Source organism: Miniopterus schreibersii, assembly GCF_964146895.1.
Source record: "Miniopterus schreibersii genome assembly, chromosome: 6".
Classification (NCBI taxonomy): Eukaryota; Metazoa; Chordata; class Mammalia; order Chiroptera; family Miniopteridae; genus Miniopterus; species Miniopterus schreibersii.
The window spans coordinates 85,721,289-85,747,826 of NC_138107.1; the positions used below are offsets into that span (position 1 = coordinate 85,721,289).

General features: G+C 44.2%; 1 long non-coding RNA gene across 1 annotated transcript; it reads right to left on the reverse strand.

The window, feature by feature from the left end:
- Nucleotides 1-20,882: 20,882 nt before the first annotated feature.
- Nucleotides 20,883-26,324, reverse strand: LOC308558321. Its single transcript, XR_013998981.1, has 3 exons — nucleotides 26,052-26,324; nucleotides 25,023-25,160; nucleotides 20,883-22,849 (listed from the first exon to the last, which is right to left on the reverse strand). It is a non-coding gene; the product is annotated as an uncharacterized lncRNA (long non-coding RNA).
- Nucleotides 26,325-26,538: the final 214 nt, after the last annotated feature.

Below are 26,538 nucleotides of genomic sequence, written 5' to 3' on the forward strand. Positions count from 1 at the left end.
TCAGCTGAAGTCCACACTAGCGATGCGTCTGACCACACTCTTATTTTAAACATTTTGGCTTCTGCAGATTTTATTTCAATTTTGAAAGCTAGAAACCTGCTAACGTTCAAATTCCCAGAATTCAAGTAGCCCTCACTCCAGGTAGTTCCAAATGCTGATAGGCTTTTCTTCCATCTATTTTTAAAACATTTTTTTGGAGCTTCCATTTCTCTCTGCTTAAATTATGAGGCTGAGTTATTTCTAAAATCTGACAAGAGTCACATATTGGTCATTCTTCTCCCTGCTGCTTGATACAAGATAATTGTCAAAAATATAGTGCAGAGATCTTTCAGAGTTACTATCTGATTAAGTGTGTGTGTAGAAGAAAAGATCTACTGGACTGTACGCTGAATTATTAACAGAGGCTAACTTGAAGAAGTGGGGAGGCGAAACTTGCTAATTCAGTAACTTTCAACCTTTTTCAGCTCATGGCATACATAAACTAATTTCTAAAATTCTATGGCGCACCAAAAAACATATTTTTGTGCCAATCTGACAAAAAAAAAAAAGGTATATGATTGGTCATAAGAAAGGACGCTGGACTGACTGAGAACCCGCGCAGAATTTGCCTCCCCCATTTGCTGTTCCTGTAGCCTCTTGAATTCATCCCAGCAGCTGCCCTGGGCTCCCACAGTTAGAGCCACTCTGATATGCACTGTGGTCAGTACAGTGCAATATAAATGGTAAGCGTGGGATTAACTCCTCTGTGGTGAGCTGAAACTACACTTCCAAAGCTTGAGCGTCATTTCTCAGTTCCAGCATCTCATTACTTATCTCTCAGAATTGTACTGTATAACTGTCCCAGGTCAAATAATGGAAGTCTGTCTTCATCACAGTAAATGGAAGTTGCCGTTATGGGCTCCTTCCTTTCCATTTTTCTTTTTTGAAGAGAGTAACTTTCCTATCTCTTTCCGTGCTATCAGTTGAATCATTACTGTTTATGATAAAGCAAAAATCTCTTTGAAAGCTGTTTTATTTCATAAACCACTAGATATTTACTTACAAGAGAGGGATGCATATAACCTTCTTCAACTACATGCTTCAGTCTTCATGTGAACATCAAATATGATTACATGTGTTCAAGCATTTTGTAAATTGTCAACTATTCTGACGATATTATGCATTATTATGTTTAGTCTTGTGTGTATCCCAGTCATAGAAAAACCCTTTATCATTGCCAAAAGTAAAATATATTTCCATCTGTGTGTTACTATCCTGCCAAGATTTCATACACAGGCACGTGTATGTCACATTTCCCATTATGATCCACAATATCAACCATTATGTCACTAATGTTTATTATGTTTATTTTTATTAATTATCTTCTATTCTGATGTATTAAAATTATAAACTACAAAATGACTAAAAACCAGCATATAACTAGCAATATGTGTGATGAAAGGGTGACTGCATAAACCAAGGAAACCTTTCATGATCAGATACTGTGTTTAGATTGACTTAAATTTTCATTCATTCAATGAGTATTAACTGAGCACCTATTATGGTCTTGGGCACTGGGTTTAGTGTGGTTAGAGTAAAGAGGCACAGCCCTCGGCTTGTTGTGCTTATAATTCCACAACCTTCCTTTTCTAAGTAAGTGAGAATTTTATCAAAACATCTGATTTCAACCTTTGAGGTTGATATTCTTTCTAACTGTATTTCTTCTACTTTCTGTGTTAATAAATAAAATATGGACTGAAGCAACATTTTTCTTTCTTTCTTATGAAATCTGCAGTGCTTCAGGTCAGCCCTCTTAGTATCAGCTGTTATTGTCCACGTGGGTAGAGGGGTCCTAGGAGGTCGGCTGTGTCTGTGCTGAACCTGGACTGACGGGTGCCAGAGTTCAGAGGGGCATGCAGGGAAGGGTTAGTTCCCAGAAGTAGGCTGAGCAACTGAGGCTCCAGCAAATGACCTGGAAGCAAGTAGGCTTGTTCTGGGAGACAAAGCACATGCCTGGGGGGTCATGGCAAGAGACGTCTGCAGTGCCGGTGGTCTAGTTGTGAGATGAAGTGTAAGGCTTTCCAAATAGGTAACTTGGCATCCTGGGATCCAGGGCAGGGGAGGGCCTTTGGAGCTTCAGGCAGGAAGGCTGGCATTACCAAGAGATTCATCTGTGGATAATAGCATCCCAACCCTGTGCAGAGCTGAAGATCCAGAGATGATTACTGGTCATTGCAACAAACCCAGTTAAAATAGCGAGGGCACCGAAACAAGGCCATGGTCAGGATCCTGGTTACCAAACCCGGGGCCCTGTGGTGCTGAGTCAGTCAGGCGAGTTTCCAGCCCAGGGTCCGTGGACGGAGCCTGATTGGGGTCAGGAGGAGGGCTGGTTTGCAGGTGGGAATCAGCTCAGCCCTACAGGGGTGGAGCGCTGGAGGAGAGGAGGGCAGCAGACGGGGCCCTGCCTTTAGTGGTATAACTTGTTCACTTGCCAGAGGGCATCCAGCTGGCGGGGAGGGCAGGTGGCACTGGAATCCAGCCTGCATTTTGTTCACTGAGCCCTGTACCCGGTGCAGGGCTGCCATTGTCCTCAAGAAAGGTTACTTTCTCTGGTTCATAAAAAGGCAGCACATGGGCAGTATTGACTTTGGAAACATGACATTTGACAACTTGATATTCAGAGGCTAGAACCCAATTTAAAATATCCCAGCTGATGGGAGTGTATCTTAGACCTCAGTGTGTTAAGGCAGAAAAAAAATCTTGAGAAAAATCCTAAAGTGTCCAGGCTGGAATCTCAGAAACACCTGATGGTAAATGAAGTGCCTATAGATGCAAAATGCCTTCGCAATTCAGATCATCAGTCAGAAAAGTGCTTCTGAAGCATGCTCAAACTACTTGAATTTACTCTACTTAAAGATATATATATATATATATACACATATATATATATGTATATATATCTTTATATATATAAAACCTTTATATATATATATACATAAAACCTTTGGACAATTTTTTATAATTTTGGCTGACCAACTATCACGCTCTGCATTACAAAAGAGATGTCTACAGTTACTCCTTGCTGGGCAGTCTATTTCCATTTTAGACACAAATTTAACTGAGATCTGACCCCTTTGATTTACTCTCCCGTACAAAAGGACTAACCTTTTAGAATGTGATTATACAGCATGATAAAATATTTCACTATGTAGTAAATTACATGCCATTTAAAAGATAGTCTCATTTATTTAGGTCAACTGTACAGGGCCCGGTGCCCTTTTAAAACATTCAAAGCTTTTGATGGTTCATTGCTGAGCGCACTATAAATAAGTACAGCCTCAAATTGCAGGCAATGAAAATGCGCTAGGGATACATCAGAGCCACCCCCATTAGTGATGCCTCTTTCAAGGTGATAGAAAGAGCCTGAGCTGGTTGTCTGGAAGCCTAGTCTGGTTCCCAGCCCTGCCGGTAAGGGGGCGTGATTGTTTCCACGTCTCTTAAAATGGGCTTTCTATTTCTCTCTGTAAAATGTGGGGAGTATTGAATAGATCAGCACTCTTCGAAGTATTTCAGGGCACGCCAGTCCCAGAAGCTGTTAGGCATTACTGAGGGGAGGGGGGGAGGTTTTGTGATCAAATAAGTTTGACAAACAAAATACAACAAGTTTCTTTGCTTCAGGGCTTCTCAGAGTCTTCACAAGAACACAGTAAATGATTGTGTAAGTTATTTGTCCAGGGAATCCTTTGTTTAGGAGCATCTTGTGCACCGCAGACTGCAGTTTGAGAAATACTGAACTAGTTGGTCACTAGTGTTCTTTCTGCCACTCCCCCTTGTATGATCTAGCTAAGTTTGGAGAAATGAGGCTATTTTGTTTAGGGGACACAGAGTTATGCCTCTTCTTCCTCTTGCAGCCTAAGGTCAGATCTAAAATGTAATGCCTTCACTCTGCCCTTAGTCTGAACCCTAAGGGTGGTTGAAAGAGCAAAGACCAGATTTCACTAAGGGATGGAAGTTTTAATTCTACTTAAGCCAAATATAACATCTCACTTTCCCATGTCAAATTTAGAGCTGTTCTTCACGTTCTAAGAAAGAAGAAAGAGAGCTATTTGTTGGGGGTGGGGTGGGAGTGGGGGAGAAATCCAAAATGGTCATGAACAATCTACTGCATTCCAATCAGTTAGGAAGAAAATCGCAGTCCCCAAACCACATTCTGAATTGGTATAGTTGAGAAATCAAAATAGACTGACTGACTTACAGTAGAATTAGACTTACTATTTCTTTCTTTCTTTTTTTAAAATATATATTGATTTCAGAGAGAGGAAAAGAGAGGGAGAGAGATAGAAACATCAATGATGAGAGTCACTGATTGGTTGCCTCCTGCATGCCCCCCCCTGGGGATCGAGCCCGCAACCCAGGCATGTGCCCTGACTGGGAGTCGAACCCCGATCGCCTGGGTCCTAGGTCAACACTCAACCACTGAGCCACGCCCAGCCAGGCTAGACTTACTATTTCAAGCCCTGCTATTTATTTATCCTTATTTGGTTGCTTTTCACAGAGTTGCATGACTGTGGAAATGGAAGTGACCTTGAGAGTTCATGTAGCGGGTCATCTTGTATCTGGGAAGGATTTCACTGAAATTCTCCTAAGTATAGATTCAGCAGCCGGTCCATCTTGACTCCTGATTGTAGAGCAGCCGGTTGCTTTGGGCACATTCTAGCTTATCCAGAAGTTCTCTTAAAGGAATCCCATGTGCTGCGGTTGTAGGAGCGGTATGTCTGGAGAAAGTCAGTGATGGGATGTATGCCAGTCACATCCTTGGTTCTGAGGGAAATGGCTATATACAGTTCCACCTGCTGAGGTGGCCCTGTTCCATGTCACATGACCCAGCTACCCTGGCCAAAGCAAACTGGATCAAGATCACCACCAGACCCAAAGACAGCCATCTGCAGACCAGTCACTCTGCCCCAGGCAAGCCCCACTTACCGCAAGGTTCCCCCGTCTACACGACACAGGGCAGCACGTGTTCTGACTGCTCCCTCGCCCTGAAACTCTGCCCTTCTCTCCTGTGTCCCGAAGCTGTCCCCTGATTTCTCCCACCCAGCCCCACTTCCTCTGGCCGCCACGCTGTAACTGTGGTGATCTTTGATGCTACTGTCACTGGCCCTTGTGGCCTCTTTGATAAAAGTGGAAAATTGCAGCTTTCTCTCACGTAAAGTTGTGTGACATTAGTAGGTCACTGATACCTGGCATGTGTGCCACACGCTTCCCCACTCACACACCCTCCAGAAGCCAAGGCCCACAGGGAGGCCTGAGCTGAACGGCATTATTACCCACACCCAGCCCATGGGGCTTTTCACTCCCAGAGTCAGGTCTGACCCAGCTTCTGGCCTCTCTCTGCGTTCCCTGCTCTACTGTAGCTCTGCACCCACAACCGGCCACACCTGATGGTCAGACGGAGCCCCGGGTAATACTGCGCTTCCCTGTCAGCAGCCTGTAGACAAAGTCCCTCTTCTCATGACTTCAACAGTAAGGTTGGTTGTACCTGAAGCCGGTTGAGCACCGTATTGACTCATGTATCACCTGAAAGGAAGCCCCTGAGGCTGTGCTGCAGGTCTCTCTCCACAGCCCCGGCTACATAGGCTTAAAAATGCAGAGAATGGTGCTGAACTTAAGGGTTTAGATGTAGATTCTCTGGCCATTGAGCAAATCCAGGTAAACAAAGCTCCCAAGACACAGTGCAGAAGTTACAGAACTTGTGGGCAGGTTAAACCACACACAAGCTCTCCCTGCCACATGGAGATGGTCTTTACTAAAAAAGAGCAGATTGTCCCTAAACCAGAAGAGGAGGTGGTGTAGAGGAAAAAGATGCCCCAGAAGAAACTAGAAAAACAAAAACTTATGGACTGGGAGTAAATTCAGCATAAGATAAATGCTGGTAAAAGTTTAGAAAAAAGAATAGTCAAGAAATTTTTGAAAAGGCAGTATAGTGAGTGGAGGCTTGCCCTGCAATGTTGAAATGCATAAATCACATTAAAGTACTAACCATAGCGCAGGAGTAACTAACTAGATTCGTGGAGCAGAATAGTAGGCACCAAAATGGACTTAAATGCATCTAAAAGCTTAGTAAACAATAAAGATTTTTCAAATCAGTGGAGAAAGTAAAAAAAAAAAAAAAAATGACTTTGGGGCAACTGGCCAATTATCTGGAAAAAAAATTTGAATTCTACTTCATGTTACAATGAAACCATAAAGGCAATGGGAAAAAATACAGATGACTATCTACCGAAACATCCTTGAGTTGCGGAAGAACTTTCTAAGCATAAAACCAAAGGAAGAAATATACACTGATTTAACTATGTAAATCTTAAAACTGCTCTATGGCAGACAGTGTAAATTTGCTCAATTAATTCCATCTTTCCTTTGCCCTTGCCGGCCCCTCACCTGCTGGGAGTGGCCATGTGACCAGCTCTGGCCAATGGGAATAAGCAAGAGTCAGCTGGTGTGTCTTTCTCCACCCTTCCTCCTTTTGCAGGGAATGCAGACTTGATGGCTGGTGCTTCAGCAGCCATTTAGTGATCATAAGAGAAGCAAGTGAAGGCCAATAGAGGGCAGGGATGTGAGCCCTCACCTTGTCTACCCTCTGAACCAGTTCCAGCTGCTGCCTCTCCAATAGGTAAGTCCTCTTTGTTTTAGTCAATGGAGTTGGATTTTCTGTTACATAAAAGTCAATTCATTTCTGAGTCTGAGCCTAAGGCAAAATGCCATGTTTTAGTAAAAGGCAAATAACAAACAGGGAAAGATATTTTGTGACATATAGTCACAAAAGCTAAATTCTTATTAATATAAAAACCTCTATAATAAATAAGAGGCAGTTACTCCAAGAAAAATGGGCAAAGAATATGAACAGGAAGGTTAAGAGAAAGAAATTTAAATATCCAATCAATTTATGAAAAAAAGTTTAGCTTCACTAGTAATCAGAAAGTTACAAATTAAAATAAACCTGATGATTTATCAGCTATAAAATTGACAAACACTGAAGCAATTATATTTTCTAGAAAGCAATCTGACAAAATGTCTCAGTGGTTTTGTAAGGCTCACGCCCTTTGGACATCTGTGCAGTGAAATGGTCAACAAAGTGCAAAGATTCACTGCAAGAACATCTCTTGCAGCCTGTTGGTAATCATAAAATTATGGAAATGGAAGAATAACGGAGCTCTGCTTAAATAAATTATAGGATTGCTCCACCTAAAAAAATGTATCCATTAACCTGCTGTAGCAGGGCCATATTTTTGACATACAAAGGTGTTCAGTGTTCATTAAGCAAAGAGCAAGTTGAAAACACCTCAGTAAGGATAAGACATTTCTGTCTTTGTTAATATGTACATTTGTGTATTTATGTGCATGAAATGGCATGGAAGAGAGTAAATCAAGGCATCAGCTTCATCCCTGGGCTTGGTGCACATTTCCTGATTATTTCTGTAATGAACATGCATTGCTTCTGAAATAAGAAAATTACTACTATAAAAGTATTTATTGGGGAGCACGGAGTTGAAATTGAGGAATTAGAGGAATTGCTTATTTAATGGTATCTGGCTGAGACAGGCAGGGCAGGGGGTCTGTCTCACTGTAAGGATATGAGAACCTTCCTCTTATTCAGGCTCCTGCCTCTGCAAGGAATCCTCGGAGCACAGCTGCTGCCTGCTGCCGCCACCTCCTTTAGCTGGCCTCTTCCCACTGACAGTTTTGCTTTACAGTTTAATATATTCAGCCAAGCGAAAGCCAAGCTTACAGCTCTAAGGGTCCTTCTGCTTTTTAAGGTGGCTTTGCATCTCTGTTTTAACAGGACAGGTGACTTAAAGCTGAACTATTCGAGAGTAATCTTATTTCCCTGATTTCCAAGATTGTTTAGGGTTGGGATAAGGGTATGCCTCATGGAAGCCCCTAAAGATTGGCTGAGGGGTAGGTGTAGGACTTCTGTAGAAAAAGAATTAGCATTTTGCTTTAAGGGAGGCAGCAGTGAGAAGGCAGTGAGCAATGACAAATGATCTTCGGAGAACTTGATTCTGCGAATTCCTGTACTGACAGCTTCGAACTTCCTATTTTTCGTATTTCTTAATACATGAAGCCACAAGAAAGGGCTGGATTTCCTTTGCTGTATTTCTCAGTGTCACTTCCAAGTAATACTAGAAATGACCATTTCCCTGAAGGCGATTATCACCACGACCTTGCAAAGCCACATGTGCCAGCTGGAAAGTCTCCAGGATTTCTTTTTCACAATGGAAAATATTCTATTAAACCAAGAGCATGACTGAGGAAGGCAGGTTGCATGAAAAAATATTGAAATTTATTGTAAGTATATCTATCAACCAGGGTCCCAGCAGAAGATAGAAAATGTCTCAGGTGATTCAACAGAAGATTGTCTGATGGAGGGACTCTACAGAGGAGCGGGCAGGGTTAGGGGACCAATGAGAGAGGTCAAGGCACCCAGTGGCTACAACCGTGGGAAACTGTTAGAAACCCTGAGCTGAAGGGAAGTGGGGCCCGGTGGGATCTGGAGTCAGGTAGGGTGTACTCACTGTCTGGGGCAGGAGGTGTAGCCTGTAAAGTGTAGCCACTCCCACACTCAGGCACCGGAGCAGGAGGGGATCAGAACAAGACTGCCCTGCTCCCTGCCCCTCTCCCTGCCCCTCTCCCTGCCCTGCTCCCTGCCCCACTCCCTGTCCCGCTCCCTGCCTGGCTCCCTACTCAGCTCCCTGCCCCGCTCCCTACCCTGCTCCCTACCCCGCTCCCTGCCCCGCTCCCTGCCCTGCAGTGTGCCCCGGGGCCTCCAGTGGGCCAAATCGGAACAGAAGGCAGCTGAAAGGGACCTCGCAGAGATCCCCGCACAGAGAGAGCAGGAAGGTGAGGAATGCATCCGAGGGCAGAGTGGACAATGACCAGCCCGTTCCCTGAAGGAATGTTTTGTTCTTTGAAAGGAGATAATCCTTCTGAGGACAAATTTGACACTGGTTAGCTGTGTTGCCTCAGGATTCAGCTATGAATGGCTTCAGGAACATATCGTTTTTAAGAGATTAAAAAAAAGTGTCGGGGTACGTTCCTGAGGCAACCAGTCGGTGTATCTCTCTCACACAGATGTTTCTCTCTCTCTCCCCCTCCTTCACTCTCTCTGAAAAACAATGGAAAAAATATCTTCAGGTGAGGATTGAAAAAGACAGTACTGTCATTTATCAAGCACAGGCTCCTCTCCAGGCCCTGTGCCAAGGGCTTTGCCTCCGCGAGCTCACTGACTCCCCACACCTGCGGGGCGGGCACGTTATCCCATCTGACCCGGGGAGGGGAACTGTCGTCCATAGGATCAGCCACCTCTTGTTCCAGGTCACCAGCCGGCTAGGGCGGCCTTTAGAACTGGCGGCAGGTGCTGCCTCCTGCGGGGGTACTGTGCACATGCCCGGGGCGGGGCAGCCGCTGGGTCCTCAGCCCCGGGGTCTGTGGGTCTGAGAGAGGCCTGGGGGAGCCGGCTGTGCTCGCTTATTGCCCGTTTCTCTCACTGGGATGAGGGGAGGAGCGCACAGGTCCTGTTCACCACCCTGCCCACCCTCCCTGCATGCGGTATGTGCCCAGCGATGTCTGTGAAGTGAGTCGTGGCTGCGTCTGATGGGACGGGTGTTTGTAACGCAGTCCTCCAGCCAGTCACTTTGCGGTCATGCCTTCATTAACCAGAAGCGCACCTAACGTTTTTAGCCCTGTGGTTTGGAAGTGTGTTCGGGTCTGGATGCCTAAGGTCAGCAGCCCCTAGAGAAGGCGCCTGCAGGGGGCTGTGTAGGGACACGGCAGAGCCAGCATGATGGCAGAGCTGGACAGTGACATGGCACATGTGCAGAACCAATCAGATCTGCATGTCGGCGAGAGTTGTGGCCTGGCCGTTGGGAAGATGGAAAGGACTCGATCTCGGGCAGGTAGTTGGGACTAGAGAAAGTCAACCGACAGCTCAGTGGGGATGCAGTTTCTGCCCTGCCCCATCAGGCAGGAATACTACCACTTGAACCCAGGCATCTTCAAGATTAACACCCTCTGCAAGGTGAGGGTTTGCAGTTCCCTGCTGTCCAAGGTCACGAAAGGTTCACCGGTCCACACGTGGTGCAGGTGGGACCCCGGGACAGATGCAGGCTCACAAATGGGGTCTCCTCCAGGACTCGGCTGCCTGGCCAGTGAGTCCAACACCTTGGAAGACAAACCAGGTTTTCTGGGGTGATGAAATCATTCCCTCAATGGGTGAACTGTATTTCTAGCCCTAGGAAAGTTTAGAATTGGGCATGGAGAGATTGAGGTGAATTAACCCTTAACACTCAGACTTTTGTGCAGTTCAGGAGGGCATTGGAAATCATTGGCAAACTCTGGGTGTAGTTGGATTTCATTGTTTGTAATAGAATCAATCGTATTAGAACAAAGACAGACTGGTCTTGCAATACCAATGTAAAATGTGTAATTAAGTAAAGATTTTAGACTTGTGATTTAAATGAAATACAAAAATTTGATTAAATTTATAAACAAATGAACATTTAAGTGAACTCAAGAGTCACAGTATTTAGAGTTTAATTTGTTAGATTTATTACAGTTATTTCAGTACTTGGAAAGGCTTTGCTGCTTAGGATAGGCATTTAAAGTAATTGAAAGGAAAGTGAATATATTAAATTTATAACTGTAGCTTTACATATTTTAGGGAATTTAATTAACCAAGATGTAAATGGAAGTGATTGTTTAAGGGAGTTTAGTCTATTCAACTTGATATAATTGGTCATTAATGAACGAAAAAATTATTCTTGTTTTACTAGTTGTAGAAGTAGACTAAGAGTTGCAATTTGAACTTGGAGGTGCAAGGAAAATGCAGTTTAAAAACCTGCCATGCCTCCCTCCTTCCCAGTTCCCTAAAGCTTTTGCCCAAGAGACTCAGGGACCCCTGTGGCTTTATGAGACGAGAGGATGGGCTGCCCATGTGTACTGGGAGACGAGCAGTGAGACGCACTGCCACCTCTCTAGAAGGGATCTGGGACTTACTCGCTTACAGGGTCAAAGGCAGATCGGGCACCACAAGAAAGCCACACCTACTCTTCCTAAAAAGATGTCCTCAGTGATGGGCCAGCATCGGATGGAACCAGACCACACCTGAGAGAGCCCCAGATCTCTCTCCCCACCCCCAACCTTGCCCACTCCCTGCTCTTGCTTAGATCAGAACCTGGGTCCTGGAGTAACATTAGCTATTACTCTCTGCCCAGTGCTATGGAGACACCAGTACCACTTAACTCTGCCCCAAGTTCACATGTAACTGGCTTAAAGAATTACAGTTCATATTTTAAAGATAATGGGCTTTACTCAGCTTTCAACAGCGCATAGATCTGGGCCTGACAGGACATAACAGAAGGTGCTCTTATCCAGCTGGCGACAATTAGAAGTGGAGTGGTACCTTTTGAGCCAAGGAATGAGGCAGCCCCCAAAGAGAGTCACACACCAGCCACATCTCAGTCTTCCCCTGGCTTCTCCAGCCGCAGTGACACCCTGATAAGCAAACTATGAGCAGCGTCTCCAAATAAAGACCCACCACAGGAAGAGAAGGACAAGCATGAGGTGAGTGTGGCAGGTCCCAGCGAGAACCTGTTGACTCACGTGGGCACCCAGGGGTTACGATCGGTGTCGGAGCTGGCTACGAGGAAGCAAGCACAGTGCCCTCCACACAGCAATTCTAGTTAAGCTGAGCAAAGGTAAAACCAATTATTAATTTAACTTCTTGACAGTAAAAAGAAAATTTATTAGTAATGCCCTTATTCTAACTTAAATTGACTTTTATCTACTAAGACTCAGGAGTGAATCCCTTCATGAGATTTTTATTAAGATGGAATAGAAGATCTATTTCAGACAATGGAAATGACATTACCAAAGACTCGGAAATATGTCTGGGCCTCTTCTGGGAGCGCTGCCTCATTCGCCCAGGAATAAAGAGGTGGACTGAGAACGGTACAGCAGGACCATCCCTGCGGTAGTCCCGCAGTGCGGCACGCATGTCCTCAACGTAGCGCAGCCCCCAGTCTTGTGATCGCTGGTGACCTTGCTTTCCCTTTCTAAACCAAGAGCTCCTTGAGGGCAGAAACGATGTGTTTGTTTTTTTTTTTTTTGGTATTTCCAGCACCCAGCCCCATCCCAGGTAGCCAGCAGACACTGAGTTGGTGTCTCGTTTATGGCTGAGAGATTGGGTCATACGTGAGAAGTGATGGGCTTGGATTAGGTAGAAGGAGTGTGGCCTGGACATGGCTGATTGACCCTCAGTACACATTTCAGTCTCCGTCTGGGACTTTCCTGTACGGCAGAGGCTAGAAAGCTGAAAGCTACATTTCCAGACACCCATGCATGTGAATTAGATTCTACCCATTAGATCATTTTCCTAAGCTGGGAAGTGAGATGGGGGGCGTCCTTCCCACCGTGGCTGTTGCTGCTGGCAAGCAAGGTTGTGGGTTTGTTCCAAAGTGTCCAGTCACTAGTGTTATAGTGCCTTTGTGGGGTGTCTGGGTGACTCCCTGATATCTGGATTGCAGCTGTGATGGGTTGTGTTTAAACTCAGCACTTCCAGCGCAGCCTCCTGCAGCCCACTGGCCTGTCTGGGGCAGAGGTGGAGCTCCTCAGGAGATCCAGTTGCTGGTCTTACTTTAGGCATCATTTCTGGAGGTCAGCCTGAAGAAGGCTCATCCAGCCTCACAATGAGCCTTTAAGCCCGGAATTCCCTGTATTCAATCTCTTTCTGCTTAAGATAACTGGCGTGGTTTCTGTCTCCTGATTTCTGTAATGAAATCATGCAGTATGTATTCTCTTGTGTGTGTCTGTTTTTTAAGTTTAATGTGGTGTTTGTGAGATTCATCCATGCTGAGTATTTACCAAGGTTTGTTCATCTTCATTGCTGTACAGTATTCTTTGGCATGCCTGTTCCACAATTTATTTATGTATTCTGCTCTTGATGGATGCTTGTGTTATTTTTAGTCTGAAGGTTACCGTGGATAGTGCTACGATGAACATTACTGTTGTGTCTTCTGATGCACCCCTGTTGGGTATAAACCTAGGAGTAGAATTAGTGGGTAACAGGGGATGTGTTTAGCAGATTCTGCCAAACAATTTTCCAAAGTGTTTTTCCCCTGTTAGCTTTTGCTGCATAACAAATCACCTGAGAGGGTGGTGGCTTAAAACAATAACTAATTGTTCTCTGGGTCAGCATAGTGGATGGGACCCACCTGGGATGGTCACTGTGCTGTGTGTCGGCCCTTGGTTTATGGTTTCGTTCACTTGGCTGGCAGTTGGCTGGTTGTTAGGAGCAATGGGGCTACTGAAGGTCACTCACCGTCTAGCCAGGGGGCCTGCACTTATTCACAGGGTGGCAATAGCAGGGTTGCCAAAAGCAGCAAAAAAAGACAAACTCCAACATACCAGCTCTTTTCAAGCCTCTATCGGTGTCACATCTGCTAATGTTCCATTGTCCAAAGCATGTTACATGTCCAAGCCCAGATTCAAGGAAGACCTTTTGGAAAAAGAAACTGCAAAGTCAATTGCAAACTGTGTGTCAGTTGTGAATGCTTACATAGACGGGAAGAATTTGTGGCCATTTTTAATTTGCCACAGCATTTGTACCAATTTCTGCTCTTAGCGGCAATGACGAGAGGCCTGTCACTCGTGGCCTCACCAATACTTGGAATTGTAGTCCTTTTCATTTTAGCCAGCATTTTATTGTGCTTTTAGTTTTTATTTTCCTGATGACTAATGATACCTAACACCTTTTCATATACTGATTGTCCATTTGGAAATACTCGTTTTTGAAGAGACCATTCAAGCCCTTCGCCCATTTTTTAAATTGGATTCTCGGCCTTCTCAGCACATACGTACATATGTTCATTATCTATGTATTTTTACAGCTGTCTCTTGCCTTTTCATTATTTTCATTATTTAATGGTGTCTTTTGATAAACAGAAATTCTTACTTGTAATAAAGTCCAATTTTCCACCTTCTCCTTCACATTTAGTGTTTTTATGTCCTGGTTAAGAACTCTGCTTACTCCAGGTGATGAAGACACTGTTTAGGTTACCTTCTAGGAGCTGTATTGTATTACCTTTCACATTTAGGTCTGTGATTCACCTGGAATTTATTTTGGGGTATTAGTAGGGAATTTAGGTTATTTTTTTCCATACTAATCCACCACCATTTAATGAAAAGACCATCTTTTTTTCTGAACTCTGCTATGCACCAGTGATCTAGTTATTTCTTTTCACCTTTATACTGAATCTTGATATCTGGTAGTATGTCTTCCAACTTTTTTTTCTTCATCAAGTTATTTTTTTTCAGCCCAGCCGGTGTTGCTCAGGGCTTGAGCGTCGACCCATGAACCGAGAGGTCACCAGTCTGATTCCCTATCAGGGCACATGCTGGGGTTTCGGGCTTGATCCCCAGCTGAGGGCGTGCAGGAGGCAGCTGATCAATGACGACTCTCTCATTGTTGATGTTTCTATCTCTCTCTCCCTCTCCCATCCTCTCTCTGAAATCAATAAAGATATATATATATATTTTAAATTAATAAAAACATATATTTTTTAAAAAGATATTTTTTCACTTTTTTTGCCCTTTGCATTTTCACATAAATTTTAAAAACAATTTGTCAATTTCCAATATTGGTCCTATTATGATGTGCCTAAGTCTGGATTACATTGTATGCATCTTTCTTAGAGATCAGGATTTCTTGACTCTGTGGCTTGATGTCTTTTGTTAGTTTTGGGAAATAGTTTCTGCCCCATTCGTTCGCCTCTCCTGGAGTGTTCATTACACATACAGGAGAATTTTCCACCATGCCCCATATCCCTCTTTCACTCTTTTCTCCATTTTCATATATTTTCCTCTGAGCTTCAATTTAGATTTTTGAACTTATCTATCTTCCAGTTTGCTAACTCTCTCTTCTGCTTTTCATCTATCATTAAATCTAGTTTTTGAATTCTCAATTCATTTATTATGTTTTTCAGTTCTAGAATTGCCATTTAATAATACTTTTGTAATAGATTCCAGTTCTTGGTGAAATCTTCCATACAGGGTGGGGCAAGAGTAGGTTTACACTTGTGTGTACCTGAAACACAGAGCTTATTCTTGTATTATTAATAATTAATTATTGTATTATTTTCCATATGAACAACTGTAAACCTACTTTTGCCCCACCAGGTATTTTAATCTATTTTCATGACCATTTCAAGCATAGCTATTTTAAAATCTGAGTTTGAGAACCTCTGCATCTGGATTGCGTGTATTTTTCTTTCTGTTGTCTTGGTGTGTTTTTTTTCCTCTCTTGAGTTTTGGTCATTGGTCATATTTTCTGTCAGGGCTCGTCAATTGAATGATGGGCATTATGTATAATAAATTATAGAGTCTAGATGATGATTAGCATCTTACAGAGGGGGTTTCATTCTGTTTTGACAAACAGATCACCTTGATCCAGTCAGGAATTGAGCAGACTGGAGCTGAGTTTCAGCTTAAGGCTGTTCTGTCTCTGTCTCTGAGTCATCCCCCCCTCACTCCTAGGTGTGGCCCTTCAGTGGTCTCAGTTGAAAGTTTGGAGTGTGTGCCAGGACTCCTCTATTTTGGAGGGCCCTGAACTCCAAGTTTTGTCTTCCTAGCACCCTGAGAACTATTAAAATCTCCAAGGACCCTTTTAGTCTGAGAAGCTTTCTGTTGTGTGGTTGCTTGGTTTCCACCTGTTGGGCTGTGTCTAGTTAGTTTAAAAATATGTCAGTGCCTTAGGGAGAAATTGCACAGGGAATGTGGCGCTCCAGGATGCTGGCTCCTCAAATCCTTTCCTCTGAAAGCCCTGAAGTCTACTTTTCATCTCCTTAGACCAGTGAGACTCCTGCAGCACCGGCTATTTATGTATCTGTCTCTGTCTCCATCTCCGTCTCTGGCTTCGGCTCTGTCAGTGTCTCTGTCTCTGTCTCTGCCTCTATAAACTATATCTAAACTACCTGGCTCACTTCAATGCATTTTATTTCTCTCCAGGATCTTGACCCCGTAAGTCTGGCTGCTTTGGTCACTGATCATTGTTTTAATAGTTTTTTTATTTGGAGGGGGTGTTTTTTAGCTGTTTGAGTCTGCTACAAGCTATCCATACGTAGGTGCAAGTAGAAGTTTCCCAGTCTTTAATGTTTAAAGAACAGTAGTATGTTGTCAGAAATATGTGCCCTGCGAAGGGAATGTCCCTTCTCTCCGGCGCAAGCACGGATGGCTTCCTGCGATGCATGTGTGTCTTCTGGGTCTCACTGCCTTATTCGACATTTGACCTCAAGCAGATTTGGAGAGTTCTGAAAATTTGGTCACAGCTTCTGTAACTTTCCACTGGTCCCCAAGGACCTGAAGTTCCTCAAACTAATCCCTGGGGAACAGAATGGTTTTCCTTGGCTGCCTAGCAGCTGGGAGTGTGGCTATGGCAGCGTTAGCTGATTCCCCAGTGGGCAGGATTAGCCTTGAAGAATCCACTGGGGTGAAATATGTGTTTGTGTTAGCCAAAGCTCAACAAGGGAAAGTGGCTTAAATAAGTCCCTGTTGGGAAATGGCCGTTGCTATGCCTAGGGAAACAGTTTCCATAGGAAACAATAATAAAAATAGCATTATTTTTAAACTGGGAAGAAATGGCACTTTAGGTACCCAGATTTAAAAATATTATAAAATCACAGAGGAAATGTGTGAAGATTCAGCTACTCTGGTTTACAGCATCCTTTGCTGCATTCTTTGGATTATATTACCTGGGACCAAAGGTTGCAAGTAAGGTTGTGAGTGGTCCCTTACTTGTGATGGTCTATCCTACTGTAGGCATATTTAGTTGAAATCACTTTAGTATCTTATTTCTTAGTCATAATTCTAGAGATAAGCTTTTTCAATTACCTAATATAAGCTGTTCTTAAAATTAAGCTCACCTTCTGAATATGAGGACATAGTTCCTCACATCCTGCATGTGTTTGAATGAGGTTTTGAAACACCTTAAGCCTTTTCTATAAGTCAAAAATGTGAAAATCTAGCACTCAATCGAATGTTTACATTTTTGGCCTATTGAGAGCTGTTTTCTTAAGGTGTACAGTTTCTTTCAGCGGACTGTTATCAACTGACTATCCCAGCTTCTCTTCTCCTAATTAATAATTCATCTTTGATAGGAGCAAATGACTCTTTGGAATTTTTCTTCAATATCTTTGACTTGTTTTCTATAGGTGTCCTGAAATTACTCGCTGCGTACAGACCCTTCTTAAAACATTCCCCCTTCCTCTGATGACTGTATTATTCAGGTTAGGGAACTATAGACTTCTGATGGGGGCAAATGAAAAGTGTTCTTAATCTTTTAAAAACTGACTTATTTTAACAATTACTTTCTGCTTTCTGGCAAAGCAACTCAGCCAACCAGAGACATATTTGGAGGCACAGGGTCAGATGAGGGTGCTAGAAAGTGCTGGGGCAAATGCCCCGGTCAGAGCGCCAGCTCCCACGGGTGAAATTGACCACTCAACCTCTCCATCTTCCAACTTTAAAGAGACAGAGAACTTCAGGATTTTATGTAACAGGCAACAATTAAAGGTGAATTCAGGTAACACCTCCAGCCTGGGACAGAGTGTGCCTAAAATGCCTCCAGGGTGAATTCCGGCTGCCTCAGACAATGCCCCTCCTAGGAGCTGCTTGGCACAGCACTCAGAGGTACCCATCCAAAGGACAATGGCTACTGTCTTTTACGGGGGTCACTGTGACCAGGTTATCCTGCCTCCGCGGCTTAGCCGTCACGGCCTGCGTTGGCGTCTGAGCCTCTGTGCATGCCCAGCTCTGCCTGCTATTGCCAGGGAATTTCAGGGTCCTGAAGGAAATAAAAGGTGACAGGAATAAAAAGATGCTGGTGCCAGTGATGCCTTGCTGTTTAGAGACAGCTTCAAAGGAGTGACACAAAGAATGGCAGTAAAAATAGATGATGTTTTGATTTTGTGGTAAAAGGAATTTCCACTTATTAAAATTCTTCCTCCCCTTCAAAGCCAGAGCTTAAAGCTGCCTCCTTTCAGAACCTTCTGGCTGGCCCCACCTGGAGGGAACACCAGCCCCTCTCACAGCATCATAGTCTTCTCGTAGGTGTTGTTAACTCTGCGTAAACAATGGGTATTAGCAGGAAGCAAGCTCCTCAGCCAGGGATAGAATGTCGCAGGTCACTGTGCCCTCCGCAGTAGCCAGGAAATGACTTTAAATCAAGTAGTTTGTGTGATCTCAAAACACATAACTTTTTCTGAGCCTCAGTTTCCTCCTCTATAAAAAGGGGGCAGTAATAGTACTGACCTAATTGGGGTTGTGTGAAAGGTAAGTAATTGAAGCGAAGTGGGTAGTGATGCTCACATGAGAGTCAAGTACGTAGATTGGGGAGTGTGTATACGTATTCTCATAACATTGATGGTACCCAGCCTAGGGCCACCTGGCTAAGGTAAAGCGAGAAAGGACGGTGCCTGGCACACTTCCTAAGCACATGCCTTCTCCCCCCCTCCTGTCCTTGTCTATTAGTGTGCGTGGCCTCATGCCAAGGGAACCTGGCTGAGAGGTAGGGAAGCCAGATGAGAAAGCATGTTCCCTGTCATCAAATGAGTTTACAAGCACTTTCTTGTCACATTGTGGAACCTTTCTCCTAAGGTTCATGCTGGTTGCTGTTCTAGCCGTGCTACGAAGACATTGCACTGTCGAGACCTTTGGTTCACAGGAACATCTTCCCCACTAAGCAAAGACTACAGGCGAGTTGACAGGTTACACGAGAACGAATGGACCCAGAAACCTCCGAGGCACCGCGCAGAATGCAGTGTTACTGCGATACCCTTCGCGGGGTTTCTCGGGTAACTGGCATCCCCGCATCCCGGCTTGTAGTCAGGCTATTCCTGGCTTTGCGGCCTTCCTTCCTCCTGCCCACTCTTCCCGCAAACCCTCACACTGGCCCACCACTCCGTCAAGCTGCGCCCCAAGGACAGCGGCCTCCCAGCGCCAGAGCAACATGCTCCCCGCCCTCCAGCAGCCCCGTGGCGGTGGCCACTGGCGAGCACCTGTTCCTTCTGCCACCGCCCTCATCGGCTTCTTCGGAATCACACCGCGGGGTTCTCCTCTCCCGCCATCCTTCGTCGCTGCCTCTGCCCGCTCCCGCCTCTGTCCTTTAAATACCAGCATTCCCCAAGGTTCTGCCCTGAGCTCCATTCTTTTCTTGCTCTATGTATTTATTCCCACTTGACTTTAGCCACTCATGTGCTTATTAACATAATGGACCAGTGCAGAAAAGCTTAATGGAGAAAAAATTTTAAATCACCAGTGACATTTGTTATGCATATTTATGTAGCTAGTTCCATGATTTTATAAAAATTGGATCACTCTATACATGTGTTTGATAGCATGCTTTTTAGAACTCAGTAATATGGCTTAAATATTGTAGAGTTTTGACCATCATTTTATGTGTACCATATTGAATTAGTTTGCTCATGTTGCCATAACCAAGTACCAAGGGCTGGTGGCTTAACCAACACACGTTTATTTCCTCCCAAGTCTGGAGGCTGGAAATCTGAGACCAAGGTGTCAGCAGGGTTGGTGTCTTTGAGGCCTCCCTCCTTGGCTTGAGGACAGCCATCTCCTCTCAGTCATCACTCACCTTCCGAGGTGTACGTCTGTGAAAGGGATCAGGGCCCGCTGGGGTTAAAGACCTTACCTCCAAATACAGGCTCATTCCGAGTCGCTGGGGATTAGGACTTCAATGAATGAATTTCGAGGGTGCAGGGGCACACTTAGCCTGTAACACATCTATTTTTTTAAAACAGTTCTTCACTCATGCGATTTTTCCCCAACTATTTAAACAATGCCTTGATAGTTGCCTTTAGTCCTTGGTTTTGAAATTTTCTCATTATACCTTTGACAGAGGGTGAGGAGAGTTTCAGTAAAGGTCCTGACTAAGTGCCAGCTTCCCCGTGAAACTGCCGGCAGTTGGTTACTTGGGTGCCCACCTCAGCAGCACATACACAGTTGGTCACTCCTCACTGGGCCCTGCGCTCCAGCGAGGGCACCATCACTATGGCACGAATCCCACGGCCTGGGGCAGGCCGTGGTCACCTTTAGGTCACTGCCCTGAGCACCGGAGATTGGTGCTTGGCCATCTCTGCACCCCGTCTACAGCGCGTGCCTGGGACTCTGCGGATGGGCAGAGATACAGTTCAGCAACATACTCAAGTGTCGGGTACCCAACACTTTTAAGGTTCAAATTTTACATTTTTCATATCACCTCACTTCTCCCTTTCCATACTTTTTTGTTTTTTCAGCCTGCAAGAGACTTTTCAAAACTTTGCCTTAAGTTCACTGAACACTGTTAATCTAGATATATTGATTGCCCTGTTAAAATACTAAAGTTAAGAAAATGGAATTTTTATTAGCCACTCTCCCTTTTGCCAGGAGGGTAGTAAATATTTAACAGAGAAGAGCTGATTGAGATCAAGTAACATGGTTAAATTTTTCTTGTGGTGATGGTTGTACAAGTGGACAAAGCCGTCTCAGGGGTCCCAACAAATATTAATATATAACTGAGCTCTTTACCCTATTTACACCGCACTGGTGAGTGAGACGTGCCTTTCTTCCTTCCCAGGCGCTCCTTCTAACCCTGCTGACGGCTCACACTTTGCCCACCCCTCGGGTCACCGCTGCTGAAGTGCTGCCTGTAGCTCGGTGAGGGGATGCAGACCTCCCTGTCAGTGGCCGACAGAAAGGGGCTGGCCGACTACAGAGTAAGGACGGTGAAAGGGAAAATCCCCTTACACTGGGTGGTTTCTAAAGGACAGATATTTATCTGGGCAAACATTATTTGAAAATGCTTTTATTCATTTCTAAACACATTGGGGTATGGAAGTGAAAAGATAATCCCGTGCTTCAAAAAATACAAAGATTGCCGAGTTATAAAAAAGTTTAGCTATTAAAATATAATAATCCTCCGTGTCGATCACACAGCTTAAACGCTGGCCCTCCTTTTTCTTTTTCCCTCCCTCCTTCCTTTTCAGAGAGAACAAAGAGCCTGAATTTTCCGTCTGGCATTCTTTGGGTTTTTTTAAAAATTTGGCATACATGTACATAACCACAAATAATAGACCCTGTTATCATTCATATAAGAACATATGTATGCAACCTTCTGCAAATTTCTTTTTTCATTTTATATCTTTTTTTTTTGAAATTTACATCTCTATTCTTATAGTTCCAATTTTCCCATTTCATTCTGTATAATATTTCATTGTATGAATAATCTATAGTTTATCAAGTCTTCAACTAATAGACATGTTATTTCAAATTTTAATTCTTTTTACTACTAAAAAGCACATTGCTTCAGTGGGTGTGCTTGTCCCTGCCTGTTCTGACTGCACTAGATGAATGCAGTGGACCAGAGTCCCGCTATCTCACCTCCTCACCAGCATTTGCTATTATTTCAACTGGTTTTTCATTATCATCAACACTGTCTACTGAATTTGGCACTAGGCAAGGGGAAGGGGTTGAGGACACTAATCTAAATCCAGACTGCTCAAATTTTATCTTTAAATGGAAGTATGAAAAGATTCAAGTATCAGTCATAGGTTTACATAGAAAATATTGACCAGGAATTTCATTTGAATGTGCATTGAATGAAAAATATAAATTCATTTTCTGTATTAAACAGTGCTCACCAAATGTGCCTCTCTTACTTATCCATAGAGGGATTGTAATTAAGCTTCGTTTGGTAGAAAAACATCAATTTGAATAAGTCTGTCTTGTCCCCTCCTGATTTTATTCTTAAACTACCACCTTCTCCTAAGCTTCAACAGTGAACTGCTTGCTCATGGGTAAGTTGACACTCTGAGAAAGGTCTCAATTTTCTTCTGAAAGAAAATGATATGAACAGTGAAACTGCTGAGGAAAGGGAGAGTAAGTACGATTAATGCCTGCATATGAATTTACTATTTACAAGGCACTGCCACACATTTTTTGATCTCACAACCAACCTTTGAGGTAGGTGGGTTTCAGTTACTCATTCAACAAGGATTTTATTTCCCATAAATGCCAAAGATGCCAAGAAAAGTCTGTTCTTGGGCCTGGTATTCAGAGAATAAATAGACGTCAAATGTTTCACTGTGTATCTTTAGTTCAGAAGTAGCATTAGACGTTTCTTAAAATCCATTCTTTACAGAGGAGACGAGAAATTTCCAAAATCCACTGTGGACTCTTTTTGGAATTCTTTCTAAGCAGCATTTTTGGTTGAGATAAATGTTTCTGTTTTGCACATGTCCTTTGAGGAGCATGTGGGTGTTGACTGTCCAGATGTAGGTGTTCTGAAAACAGAGGCTGGGCTCCCGCCTCTGGAACCAGCCTTGGGGAACTCAGAGCTGGACTCTGGGGTCTCCTGCCCAGGTGTGATTTTAGTAGAATTGTTTCTCATCACTGCTAGGGACCATCCCCTTCTACCATTATGTTTGCTGCTCTGGTGCACGTCTGATAAGCCATCAGCAAAATACTTTGAGAGCCTTGTACCTCTTCATAATTTTCGCTTCTCGAAAACCCAGCGTATAGTTTTTTGTTTCTTAATTCACAACTGTCTGTACTTGGGTGTCGGCTTCGGCTTGGGCTTCAGGCACATTCCAGATTTATCCAGCACCTGCAGCTAGAAGCAGTAGGGATATGCTTCTTCAAAAATGCTCTTATCAGTGTGCGAGGGACTGGGGGCCTAGGAGAAGCAGCGGCCTGACCCAGGCAAGTATTCTGTGGCTTCAGCGACGCTGCTGGCATGCACGTGGCTGAAACCTCCTGGGTTTTACTGTGAAGAAATGCCAGACAAACCCAAACTTAGTGACGCTGTACAAAGTAAATGGCCTGTACTCTTCTAAAATATCCAAAGCAAGAAACTAAAAGAAAGGGGAAGGGGGTACTGTTCCATATTGAAGGATACTCAAGGCACCTAATGTCTAGGTGCCATGTATGATCCTGAACTGGGAAAAACTGACTATAAAGGACATTGTTAGGACAATGGATAAAATTGGAATATGGGATGTATATATATTTGCCTATAACTATATTAGCCTGGAGAAGGGCATAGACCAAGTTGTTAACATCAGTTACTTGGTAAAGAGTGGGGGTGGGGGATTAAGGGGAAAAATACTATGATTATATATAAAAAGAGCATACAGGGTGAAAGCATGCATAATACAATTCCATTTTTGTCAAATGATATAGGTAGATGTGTGTGTGTGTATGTGGGCGTAAACGAGTTACAGAAGGACGGTCAGCAAAAGGTTACTGATTAAGATGATGGAACTTGAACTTTCCATTTAAAATATTTATGTGTAATATAATTAAAAAAATTTTTTTTCAACGCACATGTATTATGTTTATAAAAGTACTAAAAAGTAATTTTTTAGTGATAGAAAAGGCAAGAAAAAGTCACTTGAGAAAATTACAAGAAAATTTTGGATTAAATTTTTTTCTGTCTCATCCAATTTTTCTTGTAGTGCTGTTTATTCCTTTAAACACCTTACATGCTGTGATACAAGATGTTCCCAGATGTGCTGAGCACATGTGAAAATGGGAGCCAGCCCTCTGGGTTGGAGGGAATTCAGGTGTCTGGTTTTCTGAGGAATGTTGGTGTCACTTCCTGCCGTCTCAGAACTCTCTGAAGTAATCCCTTTCTGGAGATTTCAAAGTTCTCCTTCTAAGACCATGTCCCTTTGACCTCTACGTACTTTGACCACACTGGGCACATACTTGTCCTGGCCCCTAAAGGTATATAAATCACACAGTGTCCTGGGATCTGAGTATCTTCCTCCTGCACCAGGGATAAGCCCATACTTCCTCTTGACGGCCTGGAGGCATTCTGAGAATTACCCAGGTGGGTCTGTGGAATGCTTTGAGCTGTTCAGATGAAAGGTATAAAGCTCTAATTTCGTTGATAACATAACCCCTGTTGTCAGTGGCCCCTGAGTCAGATGACAACAGGGAAAGACCCACTGGAATCAAAGATCCTGTCGACTGTCAAGGGAGGGTCAGCCAGGTGCTCTGAGTGCTCCTGGTGGCCATGCCTTTGGTAGCGTTAGGAGGGTGGTCATGTAAAGAAGATAAAGAGTTAATGCTCCCGGAAAGAGCTCTCAACTGATAACAGACAGGTTGGTGGATAAAGTCCAGCTTCCTGGCCCCTCAGGTGGAATAACCAAGGGGCAGGTTCTGGGGCACTTCCCAGAGGATCTGAGCTTTAGCTGCCCGCAGTGTAACTTGCTCATCCCAGTAACCACAGGTTCCTTCTCCTCCTGGTCTCACTTCCCGAGTATCCTGGTGGTGTTTTCTGGAATCCCTCCCAAGTCCAGTCTACTCCAACTAGACAGCATGTTTTTCCACCATTCCCATTTCCCTGAGATCCTAAGCCTTTTTCCTCTGCCCATCCAAATTATCACAGTCCTGGAGTCCGTTTCTATGGCCTAGGTCCCCAAACAAATGTGAAATGAATGAATAAACTCTACCGTGCGTATAGTTTTTAGGTGGTGAGCTAAAATCTGTGGCTTTCACACCAGGTTCTAGTGAACTTCTTTAGGTATGTATCCTACATGAACTAACTGCCGAAGTTCTGAGTAAACATGGGGTGGGAAGAAACAGGTGCTCCTAGGAGACAACTGCAAACAATCATATCAGCTTATCTAAAAACTTACTTGTAATGGGAAACTCAGATATAATTAAAAAGAAATAATTCATTTCTCTTTATTAAGAAAATTTCAAATATAAACATAAGTAGATGTAGTAGATAAGAATAGCATACTGTGGTGGACACACCCTAGAGTGGCCCCCTCAGCCTAGTGTCCATACCCTTGTGTATATAATTCCCTCCCCTGAGTGTGTGGGAAACCTGTGACTGGCTTTCTCACCAATAGAATATGGCACATTTGATGTCACCTCTGTGTGATTATTTTGTGTTATGTAAGATTCCATCTTGCTAGCTTACTCACTCTGGGGACTCGCCTTGCTGGCTGGTTGAAGTCAAGTGGCCATGCTGGGAAAGCCCACTGACAGTGAACTCCAGGTGCTCTCCAGGAGTGGAGGGCAGTCTCCAGCTGACAGCCAGCAAAAAGCCAGGGTCTTCAGCCCTGTAGGTGCAAGGAGATGAATTCTGCCAGTGACCAGAGTGAGTGTGAAAACTGATTCTTTTCCAGTTAAGCTCCAGATGAGAAGGCAGCCTGGGCAACACCTTGCTGGCAAGTGTGGGACCCTGAGCAGAGAACCCCAGGTGCCTGGACACCTGACCCACAGAAACTGAGGTAATAAATCTGTATTGTTTTAAGCTGCTAAATTTGTGGTAATTTGCTGCAGTAGACAACTAACAATTTTCAACAGTTTGCCAATATTGTTTCATCTATACTGTCATGTTCTGGGGGAATGGGTGGGCTGGAGTATTTTAAAGCACATGCAAATACTTTAATACGTATCTCTAACAGGGAAAGACTTTTAAAAAGCATAATCACAATGCCAGAAAAATTAGGTTTTAATTGACAACAGGAATGAGAGTCTTTTTTTTAAGCCATCACGTCAATAGATCAAATATATTGATTGGACACCCCAAGAAAAGTGCTCAGAATAAATCGAATAACATCCCGTTGATCCTATGAACTAAAGGATTGGGAAAGCATATGAGCTTTCACTTGAAATGTCTGAGGCTTGCCAGTTGTTTTTTATTTTTTTTAAAATAGTGCAGCCAAAAAGTACTTAATTGTCCCCATAATATGCTCATCCATCATGCAATATCTAAAACCATTGGAACTCAATTCTGATTGTATAAGATCCTACCTATTCCCCTAACCTGCCTGCTTTGGAATGAACACTTGTAAATCCCATTTTTTATTCATAACTCCTTATAACCTGTGTCATTCTCCGATTGCCACCCCCACCACGTTTTCCTTCCTAGGAAGCTCTTCCCACCTGGCCCCAGTTCTTCTTCTCTTTTGATTAAACCAGTCTCTTCTCCCTTTGGCACAGCTCACCGAGGCAGCGCTTAGTGGGGGGAATTCTCGGGGTTTGGGGTTCTACCCCCTCTCTGCCTTTGTGGTCGCGGGCAAGCAGTTGAGCGTTCCCGAAGCTGGATACGGCAGTGCCTCGCAGGGTCGCAGTGCAGAATGTACCTTTACCCATTGCACAGGAACGTGCGTAATGTGGAAAATGCCAGCGCGGAGGAGGCACAGCCGTGCCCACCGCTCCCTTTGTTAGTTCCCGTCTCCAACCGCCGAGCACCAGCAAAGCCCAGCCCCGCGTCTCTCCCGCCCTCCTCGCGGGGGATGCAGGGACTTGTAGTTGTTTGGTTCCCAAGTCGCGTTCCTGGCGGAGCAGGGCGGCGAGAGGAAGAACTACACATCCCAGCGGGCCGTGCAAGTAAAGCGGGGCTCAGAGAGCCGAGCGCCGGCGCCCCGCTGCCTTCGCTTTCCGCTTCCCACGGGCTGCGCCCACCCGCTGCGGGCTCAGACCCCGCGGCAA